Source organism: Trachurus trachurus (genome assembly GCF_905171665.1).
Source record: "Trachurus trachurus genome assembly, chromosome: 2".
Lineage (NCBI taxonomy): Eukaryota > Metazoa > Chordata > Actinopteri > Carangiformes > Carangidae > Trachurus > Trachurus trachurus.
In genome coordinates, this window is record NC_139914.1 from 8,643,612 (window position 1) to 8,658,668 (window position 15,057).

The 15,057-nt window shown below is 43.5% G+C and overlaps 1 protein-coding gene across 6 annotated transcripts in view; it reads left to right on the forward strand.

The window, feature by feature from the left end:
* Nucleotides 1–2,282: 2,282 nt before the first annotated feature.
* Nucleotides 2,283–15,057, forward strand: part of LOC310999363 (beta-1,3-galactosyltransferase 1-like) — a 107,636-nt gene continuing 94,861 nt past the window's right edge. For 3 of the 6 annotated variants that reach the window (XM_083989753.1, XM_083989755.1, XM_083989756.1), the window contains exons 1-2: nucleotides 2,283–2,436; nucleotides 9,350–9,406. The gene's annotated coding sequence lies outside the window, so the exon portion shown is untranslated. Of the gene's footprint in view, nucleotides 2,441–9,349; nucleotides 9,407–15,057 lie in introns of all 6 variants that reach the window. The other 3 variants (XM_083989758.1, XM_083989757.1, XM_083989754.1) reach the window with 2 other exon arrangements.

Consider the following 15,057-nt stretch of genomic DNA (forward strand, 5'->3'; position numbering starts at 1 on the left):
CAATGCAGTTTTGTACACTTCTAATTGTTTATTCCCCTGCCAAGCAGTTATAAACCCATACAAACTGCCACAAACAATGTTATATTTAACAATGAAAAATGCAGAGACTGGAAGTCCGTTGAATGATGATTTGTTTCCAGGAAGCTTTTCGATCAATAATCACACACACTCAGCATGCCGTGTGTGTGTGTGATTGGCCACAGCCGTATTTTGTAATGTTAAATATTGCTAAATTTTCCACGATGTCGTATCGTTCTCTTTTTCTGCGCAGTCTGTCCCTGCTGTGTTTGCTTTACCTTGTACCTACCATGGCAAATAAAACTTTGAACTGCTGTTGGCAGGTTCACTTCTGCATCATACCATACCATAATATTAAAACCCATCATAATGCAGCTGGACTAGTGCACCTACCTGAAGATATGAAGATATTTCAAAGTGTAAATGTGCAACTCCAGCTAGATTATTCTTTTGAGCCTGTTCCTGACAAATCGAGTGCCTTGGTGGCCTGGGGGGGGGTTTACTGATGATAACAACACTGCCAACTGTTTCCATTACCGTCATTATGAGGTTTATCTTCATTTTCATAGGCCACCGCGAACACAAAACCCAGCGCTCCTGTCTTCATTAGCAGTTTTGTTTTGCTTTACCACAGGGGAGCGCCCACTCAGACAGTCTGCTGCATTTGAAGTAAACTTTCCCAAATGTCTTCTTTCTTTTCTTTTTTTTCTCCTACAGTATACCGACAAAGTCCTACAAAGTTGCATCACACGGTTTCATAGTGTTCATCACTTATTAACTACAATGAATCCATCTCAACTCAAACAGCAGTATTAGCCTGCAGGGACGTTTCATACAATACAAAGAGGTTATTGTGACATTTTTGGCAACATAAATTAACAGAAGAATTTAAGAATCCAGCCACATTCATCATGTATCCCTCACATCCTGTTTGTTTTCTCTCTCTGATGAAAGTATAAACCTCAAGCTGTGAAACCAGATGTATGTTCACGGTTACAGGCTAGAAGAGAACCAGCTGTGATCCGGATTAATTCTGCTATCTGGTCCTGTTTGAGCCCGGCTGAGACCCCCGAGGCTCCATGTGTCTCACTTGACTTGAACTTTGGCTGAACTTGGACCACGATTTTTACACAGTGAGATGATTGTTGCGGTTGATCTTTCACTTCCTGTGGGGTTGCAATATGGGAGGAGAAACATTCACCATTAGACATGGGGATGAGATGTGGTCCAATAGTCATAAAATGAACACTCCCTGTTAAGTGTTTGGTCTGACATTTGGCTAAACAGCTGTTGGGAACGTTAACAATGTAATCCAGTGTTCAAGGATGAGAGAGAGAGTTACTGAGGGACAGTTACTGGAATAAAGGGGTTTTATTCAGATGAGATAAAGCCACTTTTATATCAAAGACCCCTAAACTGACACAAATTGGACACATTTTTTGAAACAAAGACCAGAAGTACACAAATATTTGTTCTGAGACTGAATAACATTACTTTTTTAGTCAATGTACATACAGATTAGGGCTAATGGTGTGACTTTTTGGGAAATATTTTGAAGAAATTTCTGGAAAAAGTGGTAAAATGTATATAATTGTTTTTTAATTTTAGAAAAAAAGGTAAAATTTAGGGGAGAAAAATGTGGGGACCCCCTTGAACCCTCTCAAGGACAACCAGAACTACTGATCTAGCCTAAACAATGTTATTTGCAGAGCAGCTGTGTGGTGGTTAGGTATAGGCATCGCTTCCTTTACCCCACCCTCACCCTAATGTCAGCTGGGATTGCCTCCAGCCGCCTGCATGGATAAACACTGCAGACAAGGTATGGATGGATGGATGGATGGAGCGGATGGATGGATGGATGGATGGATGTCCTATCAGCTCCACTTGTGATTACATGGAGCAGCAGCTCTCGCTCTGCAGCCTCCATATGTTCATGTTGCATTAATAGTATCACTTTATTGAAACGAGCCTGTCCTTGACAGCCCCTGTCAATCATCCTGCTCATACACACCCACCCGTTGAACCCTCCTCCTCCCCTACACACTCTTACCCGGGATGTGGGTTTATTTTTGCCCGAGCTGCCATCAGCTCACTCCGGCGTGACAGTTGCAGTCGCTCCGCTGCTTGAAAGTCAATCCCCCGGTTAGACAAAAGCAGCATCCATCCATCCATCCTTACATCCCTCCTCCTCCGCGTGCACCTCCCCGGCCGTGGCCTGATTGGCTGCTATCACCCTCCCTAATCAGGCGGCCGCTGATTGGTCGGCTGCTCTCCTCTCTCCTCCACCGTGGAGAGAGACGCAGAGCAGAGCAGAGGAGGCATCGGCGCGGAGTGGAGCGGACGGAGCTCGGCGGAGCTTCAGCAGCCAGGACAGAACAGGACAAGTTGTTGCCGGCAGGACACGGAGGACAGACAGCGGTAGGTGGGCGGACACGGCTTAAAAAAGAAGAACAAGGGGAAAAAAATGTCTGCTTTACCTCGTGTGTCACGCTCAGTCGCTGTTAGTTGCTGCAGCCGCTGCAGCTCGGACGCTGATTTAAGTGAAATTGAGTTAAACGTGTGTGTGTATGTGCGTGTGTTTGTTATCTATGTGTTTAGTTAGTTGATAGTTAATTTCTGGCTCTAACGTGGTGAAGGACGCGTTAATATTAACAGTAAGACGTGAAACTTGATATTGTAGCTTCACTTTGGATATTTCCATTTTTTTTTTTTTGTGTGTAGCCTATGTGTGTGTGTGTGTGTGTTAGAGGTGTGTAGTCTCCCCGCTTCACTTCCTCTGTCATGCCATTGGTTTAAATGAGAAGAAGCTCAGTGGTGTGTGTCTGTCTGGGCTTATTGCCATTGAAACGTGTGAGAGAGAGCGAGGCAGAGACCAAATAAATCCAGATAAGTAGATGAGGACATTGTGCATTTCATAAAGCTGTGTGCACTTTATGGACTATAACATGGAGCATGGGGGCTACAATGATTTATCTGGCTGCTAATCCACGTCACTTAACATGAGCTAAGTGAAATCCATCAGTCCTCTGTTTCATTGCATAAAGGGGTGATGAGTTCCCCCCCCCCCACGCTGGGTTTTTATCACTCTTCTTCCTCCTCCTCCGTGGAAGTGAAAGGGACAGTGGAGATGGATGTAACCCACTGTGGCAAGCTGCTCAATGGGATTTTTACCTTGTAGTCAAGAGGTCATAACAACAACTCACAGCCACTGTCTCCTGCTCGCTGTGAGCAGTATGGCTAAGCCTCCAGAAATCCATTTCTAGCAATTTATTTTGACAGCTTGCTTTGAAACACGAATGCCACGGATCTGAAAACGCAGGACTGATCCTCTCTTTCTTTTCTTTTCTTTCTTTTGCCTTTTTTTTCTTTTTTGGAATTACAGCACCCCCTTGAAGTGGTTACATCAATACTGCTCTACACTGTTTCTTGTCGTGGAGTAATCCCAGAGAAGCCAAGTCCATCTCTTTTGTGAGCAACCGTGGCTTTCAACCTTACAACGCCGCCTATGTCGTTAATACCGGCAGCTCTGCCAAATTCTCTCATTTAAGCCTGTGTGTTGGCGCGCGACCAGGTAGCCTACTGATATTGCACAAACCAGGCAAAAAAAAGAAAAGAAACTGCTCCATTTAATTTCATAAAATGTCCCACAGTCCTACGGTCACCTCCCCCATGACACAAAACACAGTGGGTTAATCTCAATTAGGCGATGACACATCAAAATGGGCACCTGGCACACATGGGTGATCTCAGCGGGGAGCGATGGACAGACGCGGCCTTGGACCTCTTCTCTGGTCAATCAATCAATTTTGCTCTTGGCACGTGGCAACGTCACAGCAGTGTCACTGTGGAGTCACTTCCTGTCACTGCAGCTCCACAAAACTGTTCACATGTAGAAACTGTTTACGTCGTAGAAGTTCCTGATTCCTCTCAGTGTTGTTGGCTGAGGTAACTTCAGGGTACGATCTACTTCTCAGACATTGCTATATTTAGACTTTTCCTTTTTAAGAAGTTAGAATGCTGCTAACCATGTAATCATTAAAAAGATAGTTCATTATTTTGGCAAATTGGCCCATTGCCATAATCCCTATAGTTTTAGGAGTAGGTTCGTTGCCTTTAATTGTTGGTGCAAGCTGTTTTTAGAACGGCGGAGCAGAGCCACGAGCTGCTCAGAGCTACGCTACAGAGGCTAATGGGTTTTCTTGGTTTCCCTCATCAAACTCATCAAATACACAATCCAACAACTCCAAAACGCTCTGGTGGACAAGTTGTGACCTGCACATTCACCACGCTATGAGATAATAACAGAACGTTACCAGACTGAGTTGTTTTAGAGGTAAATTCATGCAAAACCGCTGATGCGCGTGCCCGTTGGGGGCAGTTTTTCTGCAAGCAGTCTCTGCATTTACCTAAAACAACGTTCTGTTATTATCTCATAGCGTGGTGAATGTGCAGGTCACAACTTGTCCACCAGAGCGTTTTGGAGTTGTTGGATTGTGTATAATGAGCTTGATGAGGGAAACCAAGAAATCCCATGAGCCTCTGTAGTGTAGCTCTGAGCAGCTCACGGCTCTGCTCCGCCGTTCTAAAAATAGCTTGCACCGACAATTAAAGGTAACAAACCTACTCCTAATGTATTTTCACAATAAAAATTTCACCAGAAACACAATACAGATTGGGATTCAGATGTTGAGTTGTAGTTCTACTCCAAAAGAAAAATGATTATGTGAGCTTTTTGACTGATTGTCCACCGTTAACTCGTCATTACCTGACTGATGTTAGTTAGGGTTATAGGATCAATAATTTACTGTTAAGTCTGAAATGAAACCCTGAGAGTTTCCCCTGTAAGCCCACCCCCCCAAATCAATGCTTTTCACCGTCTCTCTTGAATTCCTCTACACATTAAATCACTATTAAACACATCTAAGTCTTACCACAGCCTTTATACATATAAATAGGCTGTTTACATCTGCTGCGTTGTAAACTACATCTTATTGACATCCTGTGAGAGGAAGCAAGCCCCTGGGTGTGCGACTAATAGTCCTCGTTTTTAACTCATTTAACCCTCGTGTGGGGGTTTTATATGTGAAGGCGTCCCGCCTGTCAGAGTTATTGGCCGAATTTAACACACAGAATTGATCTTTTTAGATGTTGTAAAGTAAATAACTTGATGCCGTTCGCGTTAGTAGCACAGAGGAGGGAAGTGAAGCCTTTTTTTTTTTTTGCAGGAAGCCCTCAGGCCGGACCGAGCCTCTTAATTATATCATTTTTTTGTCCAGGAAGTGATTGGGCTTCGATTTATAGTGTGTCGTGGCGCTCCCTGATGTGATAAACCGCATGTGTCAGTGATGAATGGCGATTATAAAGCAACGCAATAGAAAAGTGCATTACAAAGCAGCTTATTAACTCGTCCACTGTTTCAATGCACTCACTGCGATTTTGCTTTTCATGTGGACACAGTTCTGAGGAGAGATCGTCTGTCAGTCGCTGGGTCGGTGTTTGGTTCGGCCCTCGGGAGCAGATTTATTTCAAGTGCACAACTTGGCTCGTCAAATGTCACTGTTGTTTCATGAGGAGAGGACCTTTACTTAATGTTGAACTTAGCCTTTTTTGTCTACATTTTTCTCTGTCAAGAAGATCATTGATTTAATTTAATTTTTGGCAAACATTCTGCAGGATTTATCATCATCAGTCCGTTAAAGTCTTTGTGCACTGACTGTCAAACAGAGAGGAGGATGGGATGCCAATCTCTGTTGCTGAGTTAGGGGGCACGACCGCAATCATAGATACATCCAGATGTGCATGGACTCGTTGGCAAGTTAGCAACGATGTGATTGGCAGCACATCAGAGATGAAAGTGAAGCAGAATATCACAACTTATTGGACATACTGTATCTGCACCAAAAGTAATGGTGCAAACATTCAAAGCGCCGTGCTGGGTTGTTTTTTTCACCGCTTTCTCAGACCCTCATCTCCTCTCAGGTGACAGTGAGTGACAGTGATGACATGATAAATATACATTTATGGGAAATGCATTTTCCTTTCTGCAAGGCCCTGAGGCATGTGAGCCAACGTGTGCACAACATGTCAGTAATGTTTTCCCTCTTTTCACGCCGTCATTTTAACACTAACTTTGCAAACACAACACTCTTCAGTGTAATCAGTTGTGATTTCTGCTACATAAACACTCCCTGTGGCCACGTGTCAGTCTCCCTCCGCTCTTCAGCAGGTAGCTCAGCAGCTGTTGAGTGCAAACAAGACAGTTTGGGAGCTTAAAAACCATGAGCATCTAATTGTCGGGAGCGTAGATCCTTTAAAAGCCACAAATTCACAACTCAGACCTCTAGGATTCGGCGCCGTGACGCAGCTCATCCCATCGCTCCATGAAACTGATGTTAATGCTGGATTAAGCTGCTGCGCTGCACAGCTGTCAACGGTTTCATTAGGCCTTGCCTCCCAAAAAAAAAAAAAAAATCCACTTCTCAGACTTGCCTTTGCGCCATAAGTGGTGGCCTGCACAGCTGTTATCAATAAATATAATGTCTCTTTCTATTGATATGATTGTGTAATATCTGAATCAGTATGAGCGAAACAAGCTGCAGCGTTACTCATAATGACTTGGCCCCATTCTGAGCTCTGTAATGTTTAATATATAAACAGATACAACTTAAATGTTGATTACATCTGACATAGTGATAACAGCTGGAGCCGCCTGATTTCCCTCTAATTATAAATTGATTTTATTATTACCAGACAGGGAGGATAAGGTGTGATTTTAATTCAATTTCAATTCAGTTTTTTTTGTCAGGCTTTTTTCATTTGTATTTGTATCAGTATAGAAACGGACAGATGTTGATTTCCTAAAAAAGAAGATTGTCACTCGGTTGGAATTGTTGGACACAGTGTTTTTCAGCAGGGTTCAGGAGATTGACCCACTCCTTGTAGATTTGCCATCTAGTCTGTTTTTAGGGATGCACAATAGCTATCGGTACAGATAATTATCGGCCCGATATTGGATGATAATTACGCCAAAATAAACAGATTTTTTTCCATTTTAGAGCCAATCTACGTTGATTTGTTCTGGTCTTTGTTGTGATTACAACTGTGTTGTCGGTTATATTATTTGGTAAAGTCGGAGGCAGAGCTGTAATGTAAACTCATCTTTACTCACTATATCTTAGCTTTCTTACCTCAGATGTGAATATAAACTAATAAAAAAGTTATTGGTTATCGTATCGGTGGAAAAAAAAAGAGTTATAGTGCATCCCTATCTGTTTTCTTGTGTGGCATCTTTGCAAATGTTATATTTACAGTACATACGTTGTTTTTTTGCTTTTCTGACTTTGTGAGCTGTTTGGGGTTTCTATGGTAATGCATACTGTATTGGCGTTGGTAGGTGGAGAATGATCTCTGTGATCGTCAGTGTTCAGTTCGATTACCAATACCTTACACCTTCACCAGCGTCAGGCAGATTCTGGACTCGTTTGTATTGACCTGTGATTGAAGTGCCGTCTGTTGAGTGTGTGTGTGTGTGTGTGTGTGAGTTTAACACACTTTAACACACGTCATCCTTGTCTTTTATTCCTGTGACATTGTGAAGCGGTCACAGTCACCTCAGCTGGAGGTCACTGTGATGTTTTTTCAGTTTCATACATTAATTATGTCATGACACCGCCTCTCATCCAAAAGGTCAGAGGTCAACATCATCAATAATGTTCTGCTTAACACATCTGGCTGATCTGTGGCGCTGTGACCCAGGAGGAGGCTGTCAGACTCAGCACCGCTCGCACATATTGTCTGTATTGTTTTTTTAGTTGTTTTGGGTTGCAAACAGAACCTTGGGTCCTAACAGCGACGTGGAGGGACGGTCAACAACACAGAGAGAGGTCTGCCTGACATAAATCTGTTGCTCTAAGGGAACACGACCCCTATGAATGTCAGAAAGCATCCCTCAAGGCTAGAAGCTGTTAGCTCCAACTTTGTCCACTTGATAGGAAAGATAACAGACTTGTTCAGGGTCATTTGTGCAACATAATGTCCTTATTGTTGTTAATTAGATATTTTTTTCCAGTTTGTTGTGAGCCAGGAGGCAGCGGTAGAGGAAATCCTTGGAGGTCACCGACCTTTCCCGGAGGCGGGGTCAACCAACAAAAAAAAAGCCCATTTCCCTCGGGGGGCATCAGTAAACTCTTGCATTATTGTTATTCACTTGACCTTTATGAATAATTAATGACTGTATTATTCAATTTAATTGCAGCAGGGGGAAGCAAAACCCAGTTCCCCGCCGTTTTCACCTAGAATGAATGGTTTCTCTGCAACAACTCATAAATTACGACGCATTAGATTTTTATAACCGTCTGGCTGCGCTGGAGTTCCAGATAGCAAGAGGCTGTAACTTAAAACGCTGTCATCTTTTATAAGGTCTCGAGTTGTGCGCCGCTGTGGGTGTAGTGTACGATTCCTCTCTGATTCTGTTCTTTCTCCGAGGGCGTTCGCTGGTTTTCACATTGATGTGCTCTGGCCTGTGCTCCCTCCTCCCTCCCTCCCTCCCTCCCCTCTCCCTCTCTCTCTTGTGTGGGTCTCTGTGGAGAAGGGGTTTGGGAAAGCTACACAGGCGGAGCGGCGCGTTTCATCTGCCGCGTTGTGATCATGTCTGTGTCTGCCCGTCCAAACTTTACTGGATCATTTGATGAGCACGTTGGCTGGGGCTCAGCCTCGTGTGCCCCCCCCCCCCCCCCCAACCGCCTCCATCCCCTAGCTGCTACACGGTGGGCACAGATGATCCAACATCAACAGGCTGTGATCATGCTCACCCACCACTCCTCTTTAAACAACATGGCACATGAATAAAACAGGGAGCAACAGCCTGCTTGGTGGTTGTTATCTGGCCACAGTGAAATGACTGTAATAGCAGAGCCAAGCAGGAAATGTGTTGTCATCCATTCTCCTTTTTTTTCTTTTTTGTTTACGAAAATGAGAAATGCTAAGGAATGACAGAGTAATAAGTGGTTGTTAGTCAGACACACACACATCCTCATCACTGGTAGATTTCAGGGGTCACAGGTGAATTGCATCGTCCCTGCTGACTTGCGTTTTATTCCCTTTGCGCGCGGCAGCACCGAGGGTCACGGCCGCTCATCTTTCTGATTATTCTAGACAAAAGGAAGCTGCTGCTGCTGCACTCACTTCAGGCACACACACCGAGCCAGGAAGGAAGTTCAAACGATCGCTGAGGATTGTGTTTGGATGTAAGAGAGGAAATGTGTTTGTGTGTGTTACCTTCAGTTTGTTTCAGAAAGATGAGTGTAATCCACATGTGTTCTGCTCCTTTTAGATTTCTTCTGTCAAGCACCTGGAGCGTCCGGTGTAGCAGCAGCAGCCACCAGGACGGGTGAGTCAAGTCAAGTGTGTGTGTTTTGTGTGTTATACTGTATATTCCTGCAGATTCCTTTTGTTGAGCAACGATGAGTTGCTGTGGTTTGTGTCTCAGTAACGCATTAACGCAAAACAATTTTAACGGCATCATTTTTTAGCGCAAGATTATCGTTCTTTGTGACCTACAGTAGTAAAGTTGTAGTTTTTTCATACAGTAAGCTGTGTTTACGGTTTCATGCAGGGCCGTTGCATAGGGGAGAAAGGCGATGACAATTCTAGGGGCCCACAGCCCAGTAGGGCCCATAAACCCCCCCCAGGAGACTGATTTTTTGTGTGACTAAATTCCTCTTATACACAGTCAATCAAAAAAGTGGTGATGAAAAGTCAGGGGGTGGGGGCCCACATCAGTATTTTTTCAGGGGGCCCAGAATTCCTAGCAACGGCCCTGGTTTCATGTGTCATAGTTCTGATGGTTGGACAGATGAATTAGTCCTCTAACACATCCTACAGAGTTTTTCAGCATAGAAGCAACTCAGGTTTAAGTGTTGGGATGAAAGTAACAGCTGATATCGTCCCTCTGCACATGAACAATGAGCCTGCCTGTTACTCTGCTGTTACCGCGGTTATTGATTAAAAGCACACTATAGCCTACTCAGTGTATACAGAGCTGGAGCTGTGGCCTGCTGTCTGATGTGACTGAACTCTCTCGTCTTTTTTCATAATCGTTCTCATCAGATGAGTCAAAACTCTCAGCCTCTGCAGCGCCGTCATCCTCCGTTTATTGATACACCAGTGTTACATCGTGTGAGATTCTGCTTCAAATGTGAATGACTGCTCAAAGTGAGAGTGTTAGTGTGAAATATAACACTACACGTTGTTGTTTTCCATAGAAAACATTTGCATAAAGCGTATTAAGGGGTATTAAAATGATATTAAAGGGACATTTAGAAATGTGCGAGTTGACTATGACATTCTGTTAAATATTTGAATTGATTGACAGCACTAAACCGGATGCAAGTCTTCCTGTTTATGCTCGTAGTGGTATCACATGACGGGTTGGAGGGAGGGAGGAGCGCCCCCCACACCCTCTTATCTCCTCTCCTAGTCTACCAGATGTGGTTGCACGTTGGCTGCCGTCGCCCCCTCCCCAACAACACACACGAGGCACACACAGCCTCCGCCACCGCACTTGGCATGGGATGAGTGCAGAGCTGCGTCTCCTCGCCCTGGGTTTTTTTAATTGGGTTCTGATGATGGGACTTTGCTGGTTTGCCAAGCTGGCCGCCTCCGACTGTTGATGCCTCCCCGTCTCCCCCTCGGTCAAGGAGATGATTGGATTTTCATTGAATATGCTCAAAAATAAAGTAAATAATAAATAAATCAAACTAAAAGGTGGATGGGTGAGCCCTGCTAACAGGTGGAACTACAGGCTGTTTGGCCTCCAGAGCACTGGATATATAGACATGATACAAAGACGCTTTGTCTCCGTCAGGGCCAAGCTGTCGCCTTATCTCTGCTGCCGTATGGAAACCATGTCACTCTAATTTAGAGCTTGTGAATGGAAAGTTTACGTGGCCCATTATGAGGAGCGCGTTTGAAAAAAAACCCTGTGGCTCATGAAACCATCGTTTCCAATATGAAAGCCTTTTTTTTTTTTGCTCAACGTCAGACAGCAGCATTATGCTTCTACTACAGCTTTAAAGCTTCATCATGTTTCTCGGTTTCTGTCTGACCCCTCCCCCCTCCTGATGTTAATCCTCTTAATGAAGCCCAACATGGTTTTGTACTGATATTTATATGATTGTGTGTGTGTTGTGGGGGGTTGCTGTTTTTAGTTTTTCATCAAAATTAATTAAATAGCGAATCGCCACAGAGGAAAGTGTTTAATTTTTATTTTCGGAGGCTGTATGTTTAAACATTTGTTCTGCTTTTGGCACAACTCTGGAGGTGATATTTAATATCTTGCTGTATGCACGGTTGATTTCAATCAGCATCTGCTCTGATGAGCACACATTCCTCTGTGGACCTGACTAACCCATTTGAATAGTTGCTTGTTTGACTCCTAGGCCTAATTATAGAGCATGCACTATTCTATGTACACAAACACCATACAGAGCATCATTAATCTCAGACTGAGCAGATGCAGCGGTAATTATTTCAGGTATGTTTGATACACTTGATGCATGTTTAAGCGTCCTTGTCCTCTGAGGCTTGTATGTAAATTTGACATTTTGCTTCTCAAAATGATGCGAAGCATATTGAGTTTAAGGGCAGGGAGCTTTAATGCAGAGCGGTCTTATCCCCGTCTCATCCCTGTTGGTCTTGTTAACAGTCTCCGCTCTCGGCTGCGAGCAGAGAAATGCATTTTTACGAGACCGACAGACCCAGATAATAAACTTTCCGAGTTGACCTTCTGCTCTGAACAGATGCTTCCTTTCAAAAAGGTAAGAGATTGATCTTGATCTCTTCTGCCTCCACTCCGCTTGATGAAATGAAGGTGCAGTGGGTTGCCATATGCACATTGTGTTAAATGTGGAGCACCACGGGGGCTTTTGTGCTGCTCAGAGCTGTAAAAGCTGTAATTGACAGATTTGTACATGTGAAGTTTCTGGTACTAGCGGAGACAGCGTTGTGCTTCATGTTGGTGGGGCATCACTGGAGAAGTCAATATCCAGCTCTGATTCGCTGCCTCCACTCACATGAGGGCGTTTTGTTCAGCTCAGTATTGATGACTGTGAAAAAGGAGGAATTATTCCCTGAAAAGTTGTGAGGGGGTTGGAAATCAGGCCAGAAAATAGATCCTGGGTCCAATTTTCTGTCTTATCACCCCCAAGAGAGCTCCATTTTCTCCTGGTCTGCAATTTCATCAATTACTAGTTTATGTTTGTTTCATCTAAAAGGCCCATCACGAAATAGTCAGAATTATCCATCATGCTTTTTGTTTGTTCCATCTCCTAAAAACCCAAAATGCTGCAGTCACTGTCAAATAAGAAAAGCAACAAATCTTCACAAATTGGAGGCTTAAATTTTAATTATTATTGGATTACTAATGAAACTGCTGTTTTGCTGTCCATGTAGTAGTGGATAATGTTATACTCTCTAAAGCAAGACCCTTGCTATATAAAAACCAAACAAATTTTATTTTATAACGATTATACACCTATAGAAATACAGTATATTCATGGGTAGTATATTCAGATTTTGCTAATAAACCTAGCCAAATATTACACACTGGACCTTTAAGTCAAAACCTATCCTAAAAAAAACATCATACATCCTGATATTTGAACTGTATTTGCACACTGCACCAGCCTGCTTGGACCTAGATCTGATTACCACCTTGAAATACGACTTGCTCCATTTAAGTGTAATTGATAAAAGCATATCCAACTCCCTCAGGTGCTGCATGGTGATGGGTTCAATCTGGCTGTGGCCTTGCAGTGGGAATAACGTCTTTTCATATAAGAGCATGTTGATGCTGAGTGGCCAGCCCAGCCGGTCTCCTGCTTTACATTGCACTATATAATATTTATAGTAGTAAGTCTTGTTTTTACATGTATAGGTGCTCATAGGCTGAAAGATGGAGGGCGGATGTGTGTCTTCCCCTTCTGTGATTGTTGCCTCATTTATTGGTTTCCTTGCCTGGGAACAGCTCGGAGAAAAAAAAGCTTCAAAAGGTCAAATCACACAAGTTAGGCTGCCTGAATGTAATGGGAGAAGATTTTTTCATTCAGCGCATGTTTTTGCTCCGGCTCCATTATCTGTACTTTTTCAATTTTGTATTAGACCCAGCTCGTATGTGAAGAGAAGTGGAGCTGCTCGTTCGGTTGTTTATCTATGTATGTATGTGTGAAATGCTCATCTTCAATCCTTTTTTTTTTCTCATCTGTGAAGTGGTGTAGAGTTTTTTTTTTTTTTTTTAAAGGGAACAAGCCTTTGAAATCATTGGCCTGCTGAAAATCCGTGATAAACCAGTTGAGTAGAAGGTGCTGCGATGGTTTTCAGCATCCACGTCAGGGATCGTACTTATCTCCATGTGCTGTGAGCCTGGCCGGTTGTTTGTCTCTATATGTCGACTCCATGAGAGGCGGAGTCTGCTCTGGGCCCTCCTCGACCCTGAAAGGATAAGCGATATAGCTTGTGGCAGACTAACAAAAAAAAAAGAAAAAAAGAAAAGGCAGATATGTGCTGTGATTACATACAGACCACAGAGGCCCGTGTGGTGGAGGCACTGATAAATAAAAAACAATATTGGGAGTATATCCGAGTGCACACAGTCAGTTTTTCTCTTTTATTTATTGCACCAGACGTAGTTTATTTGTTGTTTGACTGTGCTCTTGTGGTGGCACAGGGGTAAAAAAAAAAAAAAAAAAAAAAAAAGGCTCCCCTCGAGCAACACAAGAATTCATGGGATAGAGGCGAAATACATTTGAGGTGTTTGGTGTAATCATTTCTAGAAGCGTGTTTATTCTCAGTCCTTCAGCGTGCCTCGTTTTTTTTTTTTTTTTGTGTTTGTTATTTCTGTACTCTAGGCAAGCAACACACTTATCTTCCCAGAAAAGCCTGTGAATATGTAGTGTATTGATTTGAATGCTGCATGTTGCACTCCATTAGCCGGCGAATTCTTGCCTTGCGTGCGTGCGCGCTCCACGACACGAATGCTGTGATCTGAAAATGATGAATCACTTGTCTGGAGCTGCGTTTCTCGATAAAAAAAAAAAAAAAAAAAATCCTTTTATCTGCTTAGATTACCCCAGGAACGCCTACTGTCGCGCGTCGTCCCCTTCACAGAGTAGAACAACGCAACAGGACCGGGCTAATGTGTGTTCTGGTGAGACGTGAGATGTGTCCTCTCTAATATGTGGACTCCATGCATTTTTCACGATGCGGTTGATTACATTCTTCATATTTAATCAGCTCCAGGCACCATGGGTTTTACATGTATAAGAGCGCCATTAAAATTCAGTATGTTCACATTACATGTATGCATATACAATAAGTCTTTGAGTCTGCCTGGACTTGCACTGCTCTGACACACTCATAGTTGTGCATTTTCCTGATATTATCCCCACCCTCTGTTTACAGACGGATTACGGTTAAGCCTCTCGTCTATCTGTAGCATCTTCATTGTCTGTAATGAGTTTGAACTGATACCTAGCTAGTGATTTATCCTCAAATAACACTGATTTAATCTCATCTCATATTGACAGTTCCCACTAAAAAAACCGCCGAGAGCCGGAATGACAATGAGAGCCGTAATTACACCTGAAAGCAACAAAAACAAGGAATACGGCGACCACGCGGAACAAAGGCTGTCAGTCAGACGGAGAATACTTTCTTGTTAATTTGCCGGATTTATGCAGAAGCACAGAATAATGTCACGCTCGGGATCTTTGCCCGCTCACAAGCTCAGCAGGTAATCGTACTGTTCAGATCATCTTTCATTGATTGGAGGCTGCTGTCATCCATCTTGCCTGAGGGGGACAGCAGCTCCGGCTCAATCATGGACGCCCCCCCTGACCTTTTCCGGCTGGAATCCACTTTGGAGGAAACGGACAGTTGACGTGTCCCCGCCGTGGACGTTTTGCAGTGTCACCCTTAGCAACACAGTTTCTCAGAGTTATTCACCTGTTATGATACACAGAGGAAAAAGGTGGAAAGCGTGTC